Source organism: Amphiura filiformis, unplaced genomic scaffold (assembly GCF_039555335.1).
Source record: "Amphiura filiformis unplaced genomic scaffold, Afil_fr2py scaffold_42, whole genome shotgun sequence".
NCBI classification, from domain to species: domain Eukaryota; kingdom Metazoa; phylum Echinodermata; class Ophiuroidea; order Amphilepidida; family Amphiuridae; genus Amphiura; species Amphiura filiformis.
Genome location: NW_027305506.1, coordinates 954768 through 967167, shown reverse-complemented (window position 1 = coordinate 967167; position 12400 = coordinate 954768). Strand labels below are relative to the sequence as shown.

Here is a 12400-nt window from a genome sequence, read left to right as displayed (position 1 = left end):
ATGTTAGAATACCGGGTATTTTGTTTCGCAGCAGCGGCAGCGCCGGAAAAAAAAATTCGGGGGGGGGGGGCATTTAGTGGGGAAAAGTGAATTTTTTTTGTGGGGGGGGATCAACAAATCAGTTTTGCGCAAAATTGCCGCAAAAAGTGGAAATTGTCGTAATTTTGAGTTTTCACAAACATACAAAAAACACCAATCACTGATTATATGAAAAAAACACCACAAAAGCATTTTACAATTAATATAATTATTGCAAAATGTTGTATGTTTTAATGTGTGAACTCGGAGGTGCTCTTACAGAAAGGAGGAATTGCCCAAGAAGACGTTTTGGTGGTGCGCCTCTTTAAAGGCGGGATATCCTAACTAAACTGAACTGAACTATGGCGGCGCCCAGTTGGGAAATTCCTTCACGTTCCGAGACCGAGTGTTGTGTCTGCGAAACCGTCGGCCCCAAACGATTTGGTGGACCACAAGACAAACGACTAAGACATGTTAGAAGTAGGTGTTGTCTAAAATTGATACTGAACATGCTGAATGAGCTTATTGCATTTGGAAGTGAAATCTTGTGTTTGCTGAAGATACAAACCGTTCAACATGTTCAAACCCAAATGAACGTCCATTATAAATATCAATCTCTTTATGGGAAGTCACCACTTGACTTCGATTATTCTAGCCCTAGAACTCTGGCCATAGTATCCGTTTTTACTTCCACTAGGGCCAGAGGCACTTACATTGAAAAAATTGTTGGAGATGGTTGAATGCAACAGAACAAATAAATGATGAAAATTGACCTTTTCATTGTGTTCGTGGGTCACCGCAAGAGCTGTAAAATTCCATTTGAAAAAACATATTTTTCATATTTATGCACACTTTCCCTACCTATTTAAATGAACCTCAATATTGACCATCATATTGTACCCATTTGTGTTACCTTCAATTCGACGATCCCTGTTGATTTGCCGTGAAAACGCTTGCATTTACTTGGAGGGAATTGTTCGGTTCTTGCGTTATTTACATCATTGGCATCATTTGACCTCTTGACCTGATGCGAAATCTTCCCTATAATTGAAGACCGAATTGAAAAGACTAGTTTGCGTATGACGCCCTGTCAACCAGACCAAAAATGCCGTACTGCGCAGGTCAGTAACCAATCACGTCGCGCCTTTGCCCTGACGTCAGACGCAAACTAGTCTTTTTAATTCGGTCTTCAATTATATCAAGATCTGACCTCGCCACATCTCGGGGGCGTCATGTCCATTTTACTTGTGGGGTGGATAAATGACGGAGTAGTGGACTAGGAATAGTAAATTAACATGAAACGTAAAACACCTGTATAAAACGAGAATAACTCACGCATGTCCGACCGCCGGCCGCCTGCTGGAATAAAAAATACATGCTGGATTGTCTTGGAACTCCAAATGCTTTAGTTACAAACAGAGATTGCGCTAGTAAAAAATGCATTTCAGCCCCTGCCAAAGTTCATTTTCGGACTCCCCCGTAAAGTAAAATAGTCCAGATTATAGTAACCTTTGACATTGCCAATATCACACAAATGTCGTCTATTTCATACCGTAAAGAAGTATGAGCAAGTTTCTGAAGAATATTGGTAAGTTTAAAGGCCAGATATCAGGCTAACGAATATGATCTGCATATATAGAAAGATCCGATAGTTGTCCGAACGTCAAAATTTGATAAATGTCAATGGTACAATTCCAAGCACGTGAAAGTCGTGAGGTCATTTCTCAACACAATACCTGTCAGAGGATAATTTACATAGGCACAAAAGACCATGTTCAACGTAGCGTTACTCAGCCAAACATGGCAGAGTAGGTCCCGGATGGTCGTACATGTTCCTATCTCCACAACGTTATACCTTTCCAACAAGGAAAGAGATACAAAAGGCGAACGTCTAGATTATTCCGTGGTATCAAAAGCCACAAGTACTTGAGTACCATCACTCACGCGCAGCTGCACTAGCATATTTAAAAATAAATAAAAATACATTTAAAATGAAAAATAAATGAAAATGAATCATGATATAAAATGATTTTAAAATAAATAAAAATACAGGAATTATACCAGTACTAGAGATTTATCATGTAAAATAATGAACAAATAAAGTCGTCATTTTAATAAATGACAAACTTATATTAAAATCATGCTAGCCTTCAGTATCATCTAAATAAATTTAAATTAATTCATGAATGATAAATAAATGAAAGTTAGGCCTACCTGAAGAAAAAAAAAAAAAATAATAATGTAAACAAATAATTAATATATAGCTATACAAATAAACGAAAAGGCCTATAAAAAGAAAAGTAGAGTATGCTGCAGCGGCGTGGGACCCGCACACTCAACGAAACATACGCAAGGTGGAACAAGTACAAAGAGGTGGTGCAAGGTTCGTTTCTGGATAACTTTGATCGCATAAAGCAAGTGTTACAAGCATGTTAAAAGATCTCGAATGGCCAACCTTGCAGAGCAGAAGATTACAGACTAGACTTTCCATGCTCTACCAGATCCGCTTCGCCTCGTGGACATCAACTGGAACAACTACCTAGTGCAATCAACATCACGCACCCGAGGTCACAGCACCCGCTTCCAGACGCACCATTGCAGCTCACAAGTCTTCCTGTCTTCATTCTTTCCGAGAACTTCTAGAGACTGGAATTCACTCAAACTGGAGCCAGCACAGCAGCCATCCCTTAATGCCTTCAAAGCGGCATTGAAGGGCAGCCTCAACTAGACACCACAAAACCAAGCTTTTTAACTGCACTCACCTGTAAATAACTGCACCTGTAATTTGAGAATGCGTCCATGAGGACGTGCGGCGCTACCACTTGCAGTGTGAAATCTTCAGTACCTGAAGTCTACACTTTATAGGAAGAAGAAGAAGAAGAAAAAGATAAAGAAAAAAATCTAAAATGATTTCAGTGTAGGCCTACTTTAGTGTATTTTTACAAATTTAAAAATTAAATAATAATAATAATAATAATAATAATAATAATAAAATAATAATTAATATTAAATAACAATAATTTAATAAAAATAATAATAGATATTTTTATTTAAAAAAAATAATAATATACACGATGATAAATAGTAAATAGTAGTAAAATAATATTAAAAAATAATATTGATTATTACAAAAAACATTTTAAAAAACATTCATCCAATTCATTTATATCGTGTTATTTTTAATAATATTATCAAACTTATTTCTCCACTGAAAACTATAAAATAACTGTAAATAAATTATAACCAAATATAGCCAATCGATCACAACCCATCATAAACATCCAGGCATCCATTGCCAAGAGAGGATTAGGTATATAACAAAGAACTAGTATTATAATAATAAAGGATGTTCCCTTGGGTTTGAACGGTTTGTCTGAAGATGCACACCTTGCACTACATGGATCGAATCCATGGGTTCCTACTGCACAACTCTATGCCTGTATACATGTGTGTGTCTGAGGGCCGATCTGAGGGCTGATGACACACATGCGATGGGTGTAACCTTGCACCCAGAACAGGATTACACTACCGGAAGTAGACTGCGGGAACTCAGTCCTCAATGATAGTCAGTCATTTATTTTTTGGTCGTTATATGACTATCATTTGAGGGACTGAGTTGTTATAATATATTTTCCGAGGTGCAATTTCAGACAATAGCTGGGGATTAGTGGGGCAGAGGTTATCTATTGAATCCTTTCATGACTACTGAAGCATAGTCAAGTCTGCCAAGGACACTCGGCACAAACTGAAAGACCATGTCAACTCTCGACAAAAGAATGCATGCATGTCAGGTCATACGACACCAATTTGGTGTTTGTTATGACACCAATTTGGTGTTTGTTATGCTCCTCGAAATTAGTACCTTACAGTCTATGTCTGTACCGGAAGATGCACACCCAAAACTACCTGCACCCGGCCCAGAGGATCACCAGAAGATCAAGTTCATCATCATACATTGAGTACCACACACGTATCGACCCATTCAAATTTTCATTTGTGCCAAGAACAATTAAGGATTGGAATGATGTACCACCAGATATTACAAGCATTACAAACCCCAACCAGTTTAAAACAGCAACAAGCAACCTAACTAAAGCACAAGACTCAAACATCAAGGACTAAGCACAGCACACGCGCACACCATTATTTCCTGCTCGTCTAGTTCCATAAGGGACGTTGTGCAGTATCACAAAGAAGAAGAAGAAGAAGAAGGATCATGTCAGAAATTAATATTTTGTTCTGGGTCTGATTCTTCTTCTTCTTCCTACAATGTATACGTGCATACCTCAAATTGAGTATAGAGGGTATACGACGTCACTCATGACAGAGTCATTCTCATTTAAATAAAATTCTGTCCTCCATAAGGTACCACAGGGCAATTCGCATGATACTACAATAAAACAGGTTATATGTATGAATGGTTGTGGAATCGATCTAGAGACCTGTCCCTCTCTCATCTTAAGCGATCTTAGAACTGTCCTCCAGCATGGCTGCCATTTCAATTGTTATACCGTTCCGGTTGATTTATTGCATACACTCTATTGTCGCACGGGCTTAACGTGCACAGTTTTTTTGACCTATTCACGATCCTGGAACCTAGGATTGATTGCAGATATCAGAACCGGACTACTGAAGATGATAGCACCCCATATCTTACATAGTCACATTATGAAGCACCTTGAAAAAAACAACATTTTGACAGACAAACAACATGGTTTTCGTGCTAAACACGCTTGCGAGACACAACTTTTACAGACAGTTCATGACTTTTACACACTCGACAACAACACACAGACAGACATCATTATAATGGACTTTTCCAAAGCGTTTGACACAGTGACAGTACCCCACGACAGACTCCTTTACAAACTAGACAAATATGGTATCACAGGCAACATACATTCATGGCTCACCAACTTTTTAACAACACGCAAGCAGAGGGTGGTCAATGGGGAGCACTCAGATTGGGTCCATGTGCGCTCCGGAGTGCCCCAGGGCACGGTTTTGGGACCCCTTCTGTTTTTGCTCTACATCAATGACCTTCCTCTCAACATCACATCAACAGTTAGGTTATTTGCAGCGACTGCGTACTATATAGACCCATCAAAACGACACAGACGCTAGACAACTTCAAAAAGACCTCGACACTTTAACCACATGGCAAAATAACTGGCAGATGACATTTAATACAGACAAATGCTACACCTTGAAAATATCCCGTGCAAGACAACGTAAACAACATAAATACACACTGGGCAATGCAACATTACAAGAAACATCCTCACATAATTACTTGGGTATTGAGATCTCTAGTGACCTCAGGTGGTCGAATCACATCAACAAAATCACTGCTAGAGCTAGTAGGGTCCTTGGATTTGTGAGGAGAAATCTCCATTCTTGCCCACGTGACCTTAGAGCCACAGCTTTCAAGACTCTGGTACGCCCACACGTGGAGTATTGCTCCACGGTGTGGGATCCCTACACTAAGGATCTGGTAGACCAAATCGAATCCATTCAACGAGGAGGGGCACGCTTTGTTTTCACAGATTACAGGTGGACAAGCAGCGTGACAGATATGTTGACCAAATTGGAATGGGTACCACTCAAGGAGAGGAGGGAAACATCAAGAAACTAAGTGGCAGAACCAACTACTATAACTTTTCATACTTCCCAAACACCATAAACAATTGGAACAGTCTACCTGAGCACATAGTAAACATAGAGGACACAAATATATTCAAGGAAACCCTGGCTAACTATATCAGCCAGCGAAAACATGTGGACTAATTATATTCTTGCGCACACCATATCTTCTCGGTTGGCTTCGAATGAGAAGCATTGAGAATATTCTTCAGATTCAGATTAAGATTGTTTGTAAGCTTACCCATGTACCTATCATTATTTTATCCTCCATTCTCTCGGTCGGGTCACGTCACACCCATTCATGCATTGGACTGAAAACAACTTTATCGCATATTTTTATATTTTCAGAGAGTCGAACCTGGCACAATAGTGTGATGGCTCATTCCAGAGTTCAGTGAATGCGAATGTTGTAATGTTGTTTTCACTCCAGTGAATGTTGTTTGTCAGCCGGTTCATGCCCGGATGTCCGACCGACAGAATAGCCTGAGGTACTCACACACCTCCATCACTATGATTTCCACTGATCTGCTCCGTTTATCTCGATGGTCTGAGGTTTCTGAGCCTATCTGGTACATCAGGGTACACAGTATCGAATTTTATTAACAAAATATCACTTCTTACCGTTCCTCACATGAAAATAAGACTTAAACAAAAAATATTTGGTGCATGTGTGAAAATTTTGGGTACATTTGAAGACTGTAAAATGACCAAATTTGTGACCGTAGCGATCGTCACTAGCCCTAGAACTCTGGCCATAGTATCCGTTTTTACTTCCACTAGGGCCAGAGGCACTTACATTGAAAAAATTGTTGGGAATGCTTGAGCGATCCAGTACAAAAAATGAAAGCATTTCAATGCTTGATCGAACCAATATAAATGTGTGCCAGGTCACTAATTAACATGATAAAACCCACTTGAGAACACACAATTGCCGGTCATTTCTAAAGATGCATTTATACTCACCTGTTTCATTAACTGTAGCTAGACAGAACGTTCGTCAGGAATGTTAGATTCCTGTATTTTAAGTCATTTACGAATGCTAGAGGTAAGTAGGTGTGGATGACCTTGATATCACTAGTGTGATCAACTCCCTATGGGTAGGGTTAATATTAAGGGCCCCAGTTTTCTCTTTCCCCCAATGTTTAAGGGTGATATGAAGGTTGACAAACCTGGTCAGAGGTGTGCTTGGTTTGATGTGATGGCTTGCTGGTCATAAATGAGATTTGCAAAGATATGACTTACTGTGTTGTTTATTGTGACAGAATTCGGTGGTGATTGTATTTAATCCCGGGTATTTAATATACTGCTAATCTACATACGGGGTGGCAGAATACATAATGAATATGATACTGTTGATGCGTATTTAAAAAGGATTTGTCTATTGTGCATTTTTAAGTGGTTTAAATGCTTTTAACCGCGCCTTGCTACATCAACTTGTTCCATCAGGAGTGCATGTTTATTGCTGTCATTTATAGCTACGAAGAACAAAAAACAAAACAAAGAATGCTCTCACTTTCAGTGGAACAGTTCAATAATCTCCATTCATTAATCATAGCTCAAACCTTGACATCAAGTTATGGTTTTTGTACCCAACATATTTGAGGGTCATTTGATGAATCAAACAAATTGAGGTTAAAAAACTGTGTCCTGATAGATTGGAATGTTGTAGATCTGAGTGCATACCCAATTTATTTCCTCTCTTGTACTTCCACCCGGGACTTCCACCTAATAGTAATACTGTTTGCACTTCCACACTGATTTGTTTTGTTGTTGAGAACCATGCAGTCTCTTCCTTTTACACAATATATTGGCATAAAATATTGCTTTATGTGACACAATCTGATCATATCAAACCAAAGTCTGCAAGAATGAAATTGAGATACTGAGATACATGTATGTAAGCAAAAATAAAGAACAAAAATATAAGAAAATTGACACATAAATATGTCAGGGACTATTAGAGATTTCAACATCAGTTGAAGCCTTAGTACTAAGCAAGATAATAATGGTAATAACTCAAATTTCAAAAATGTCCTACTTTGGTCTGAGTGGATCAGATTATGTCACATATTGTTATCATCATTACACTTTTTGTAATTAAATATTTATTATTGAATTTATTGTTATTTACAGTTCCCAAAAAACAAGCAGTCTTGGTTGTGATTGTGATGCATCAATAGAGCAACCTCATATGACAGAGAACCTCTCTTGCTAATGCAGATTATTCCTGGAAATGGTAAGTGATTCAATAAAATCTCCCCTCCTCATTCAGTAAACATTTGACTGCCCCCTACCTGTATTTGCATCTCATCCTTGTTTTAATTTGGGGTGGGTGGGTTGGGCAGAGGTTGTTTATTATCCATATGAGATCTATCCCTGAAAATTGATGAAAAAATGCAACATTTTGGTGACAGTTATTCCTGTTTATGATACGGATTCATGCGAGTCTAATGTAGTTACTAGCCCATCAGAAATACTACATTTTCATGCACACCCCATGTAAATCAATATTAGCCAAATTAGAGTAATTCCCCTTGATCATGTCACAATGAAAACCAGAAAAGATATTTTATTCATAAAACAATAAAAAGTATGAAAATTATGACTTAAATCTTGGATGACAGGATCAAGCACATGTTGTGCTGAAACCAGCATAAAAATTAAGGGATCCAAAATGAGCGTTTATTGCGTTTCGACGGTATTTTTTGTGGGACATGAGAGCACCTCAGACCTATCGAATTGCATTCTGAATACGAAGCATGTCTTTCTGATATCAAATAATTTTCATTTTTTAAAAATCACAATATAATACAAATTTTATGACAAATTATAAAAATTTGATATTTTTCAAATTTTTGATATATAACAGTCCTCGAAGTAAATTATATAAATCTAATGATATATTCTTAAAGTGTATGTAGCAGGGAGGAAAAGCCGACGGTCAATTGAAAATTTTGACCTTTCATATTGAAGATATGGATTTTTTCCCAAAAAGACCTAATTTTTTTTTGGTGTTTTGGGAAAAAAATCCATATCTTTATCTGAAAGGTCAAAATTTTCAATTGATCGTCGGGCTTTTCATCCCACCTACATACACTTTAAGTATAAACCATCAGATTTATAAAGTTTACTTCAAGTACTGTTAAATATCAAAAATATCAATTTTAATGATTTGCCATAAAATGTGTATTAAATTGCGAATTTCAAAAAATCAAAATTATTTGATATCGGAATGACATTCTTCATATTCAGAATGCAATTCGATATGTCTGATGTGCTCCAATGTCCCAAAATAAATACTGTCCAAACGTTCATACCCCAGCCCTTAAGTGTATAATTGTGCAATTTCCTCTCAACAGAATAAAACAAATGGATCTGTATCTATCCACCTTTGACATTGTTTAATTTAGACCCTTGGATAATGTACAAGGGTGATGTGTGGCCAACAGTGAAATGCCTGGGTGTGGATATGACTGGTCAAATTTTGCCAGCACACAATTTCTTGTGGTTCACTGATGACATGATAGCAGGATACCTTTACATATATCTAACTTTTTTGTTGCTCAAAACCTTTGTCTTCACAAAGATTTTGCCAAATCCTAGAATGTCTTGTCTAATGAGATCACATGTGAGGATTTCAGGGCACAAATCGACTGCTCCAGTGCGAGATGTTGGTAAGTGTAATAGCTGCCCTGTGAACATTTGGCAATTTACTCATTGACACATGGCAGCTACATGTGGCAGCTATTGCACTTAACCACTGAGCAGTCTAAATATGATCTTGTCATTTACTTGGGGTTTCATAATTTTTGCATAGTATTGTTTCTAACATACCATTTTTGTTGTTTGCAGCCTTATGGGATGTCAATAGCATTAATCACAGCATGGTACCCAGTCTGCGTGTAAATATAAATAGAGTGCAGCGATCAACAAGTGCCACCAACGAACGATTGGCAACAAGAGAAAATTCCTGTTATGAATGGGATAATGACCTGTAAGTAGATATATTGATTAAGCTCATCAGACTAAAAAAAATCATTCATTCATATTTTTTTCACTCATCATATACAGGCTGGTCCAAAAACAACTTTACCCAATTTAGAAGGTTAATCTCTCAAAGTAGAAAAGTCTATTTCAAATTTTTGTTGTATATTCTGAAAGACCGCCTTTCTAAGAGTATTTGGAGAAAATATGAATGAAAAGGAATTTAAATAAAAAATGTGGCGCCAGTTTGAAGGCAAATGGTCAAAATTAAGTTTGTCCACACATAAGCTTATGAGATGTTTGTGTGGGATGTGTTATCAGTGTGGTGCAGTTTTGTTGAACACAAAAATTGATTCTCACAAACTTATCTTGAAAGAATCAATCGAATCAACTTACTGCTTTTGGAATAGGGATGATTTTAGGAGAATTTTGATTCTTGTAAACTAAGTTTAGGAGAATCGTTGCGAGAATCAATTCTCTGTCTTGCCGAAACGGGCAGCCGTCATTATGGAACCTAAAGAAGACAGCAAATTTTACTTGAAATTTTTGAGCATCCCCAGGCTAATTTTAACCCCCCCATAATGGAACTTCCCATGTCGTCTTTAGGGTTTAGAAAGATTATTTCTTGGGAATTACCACCGTGCTGAAAATGCTAATTTTCTTGGTAATTTCCATGTCTTCTTTTGTGTTTTGAATTGAACGAGATATTTCTTGGAGATTCCCAGGGCAAAAACAGGCTAGAAATGTTGGGAATCCTGTGTCTTCTTTAGGGGGGATGCCAGTGATATCTGGAATAGCCCATTTCATCACATTATGATATTACACATGTCCAGAATCTCTCTGTGTCAAAATATAAACATTTTGCTTGATATCAAATACATATATGAAACATTGTTAGAAATTTATATAAAGTTTATAAAATATTTAAAAATCTACAATTTTGTACCATCAAGCTTGAGATAAATTTCTGTGTGTACATGGAATGATTCAAAACCTGGTTTTCATCATTGGGCAGGGAAATCCTCCTATATGTTATTGCCCCTGAGCATGTGTTTCAAGCAAAACCTTCTTTGTAATCTCTTGGCAGTTATTTTTAAACATGTTCAAGGGCCACAAGTACATACGAGGTGTTTCCAGCCCAACAATATTTTGTTTTACTTTTGACAGTTTTCTGTACCATTTGTATCTCAACTTCTCTCATATGGGCTGTTCAATTTGAAATCCATATACCCCTATGGAATACATGACCTTATATCCTAGATATAGGGGGGCTTAGATTTCAAATGAGAGTCGCTTATTCAGGTAACCCTATTTGAAATTCACACTCCCTGTGTGGGAGATTAAGATCATGTCTTCCATAGGGGTGAATGGTTTTGAACTGGAAGAATAGAAATACACCCAAGTGTATTAGAAATACACACAAATGTATTAGGAATACACCCAAGTCTATTAGGAATGCACCCAAATGTATTAGGAATACACCCAATTGTATTAGGAATACACCCAAATCAATTAGAAATACACCCAAATGTATATGGAATACATCCAAATGTACTAGGAATACACCCAAAAAATGTATTGGGAATGTATTAGGAATACACCCATAAGCCTTTGCGGGTAGACCTGTCATCATTTGACGCCATGCTGATTTGCACATCGTTTTGACAAACATCCTTACGGCGCATTTGAAAGCCATGAAGTGCTTAATAATGATACGCGCATCAGCATGACGACATCTGAGGTTTATGTATGAGGTGAATGCAGTGTCCGAAATAAGGAAAATATGGAGGTTGTCCCGAGGACAACTAAAGCATAAATTCTGCTTGTCCTCAAAACATTTTGGTTGTCCCCAAAACGTGTCATATATTTGGGGGTAAAATATAGTGGTTGTCCAGGGGATAAGTACATAGCTCAATTTGGTTGTCCCCAGTGATTTTTGGACAAGAGGACAAGATGATAAGTGCTTATTTCGAACACTGGGTGAATGTATGGTGGTTGACCTTTGCCAATTAGTATTTCTACTTCATGTCTTTATGCAGGCAATGAATGACTACTCCGATGACCAGGCTATCTTCAATTCTCTTTGATATGCTCAGATATAAAACCCAGGTAATTAATAATGCGTTGTAGGCTATAGTGAATTTGAAAATTAGGTTGATGTGTTGTTAATATATATATAAACCCTAACTGCCTTGAAATCTACAAAACACTACAGGCTGGGTGCCTCCCCTTTAACAGGAGGTTTATCATTTTCAGATTTATTACATTAAAGTAAATTCTTTGATCTGTAGGCATTAAAGCGTGGATTGTGTCTTGTCTAAGAGATTGATGTTTACATTGATTTGTCTACTGTCCAATCCCCTGAGTTGCGGGTTGGAAATGACACATTACACAAGCTACATGCCCCATATTTTGCAGGATGAGGGTAGCGGAAGGACTTGAATGGTAAATTTTGTTGAGTAAAGAGTGCTTGTAAATTTACGTCTAGTTACTGATAATGATACAGGTTTCTTTCCTGGGTTTGAACATTCCTGGGCAAACCCAGCAAATACCGTCATATATTTACTGATAATGATACTGGTTTGTTTTCTTCCCAGATTGATAATATTGTGATATTATCTGATGGAGTGGATGAAGGTGGTCTTATTGGAACATTCCTGGGCAAATACCGATAGTAATGATCTTGCCAATCGGAGAATAATGTTATATATATCTACATCCAAGTGGGATACTTGGGAGAAATACTGATGTCTGG

The 12400-nt window shown here is 37.5% G+C and overlaps 1 long non-coding RNA gene across 1 annotated transcript; it reads left to right on the top strand.

The window, feature by feature from the left end:
• The first annotated feature begins 389 nt into the window (after positions 1-389).
• Positions 390-12400, top strand: LOC140144154 (uncharacterized). The gene is made up of 4 exons (XR_011857842.1): positions 390-498; positions 7795-7897; positions 9514-9655; positions 12243-12400. It is a non-coding gene; the product is annotated as an uncharacterized lncRNA (long non-coding RNA).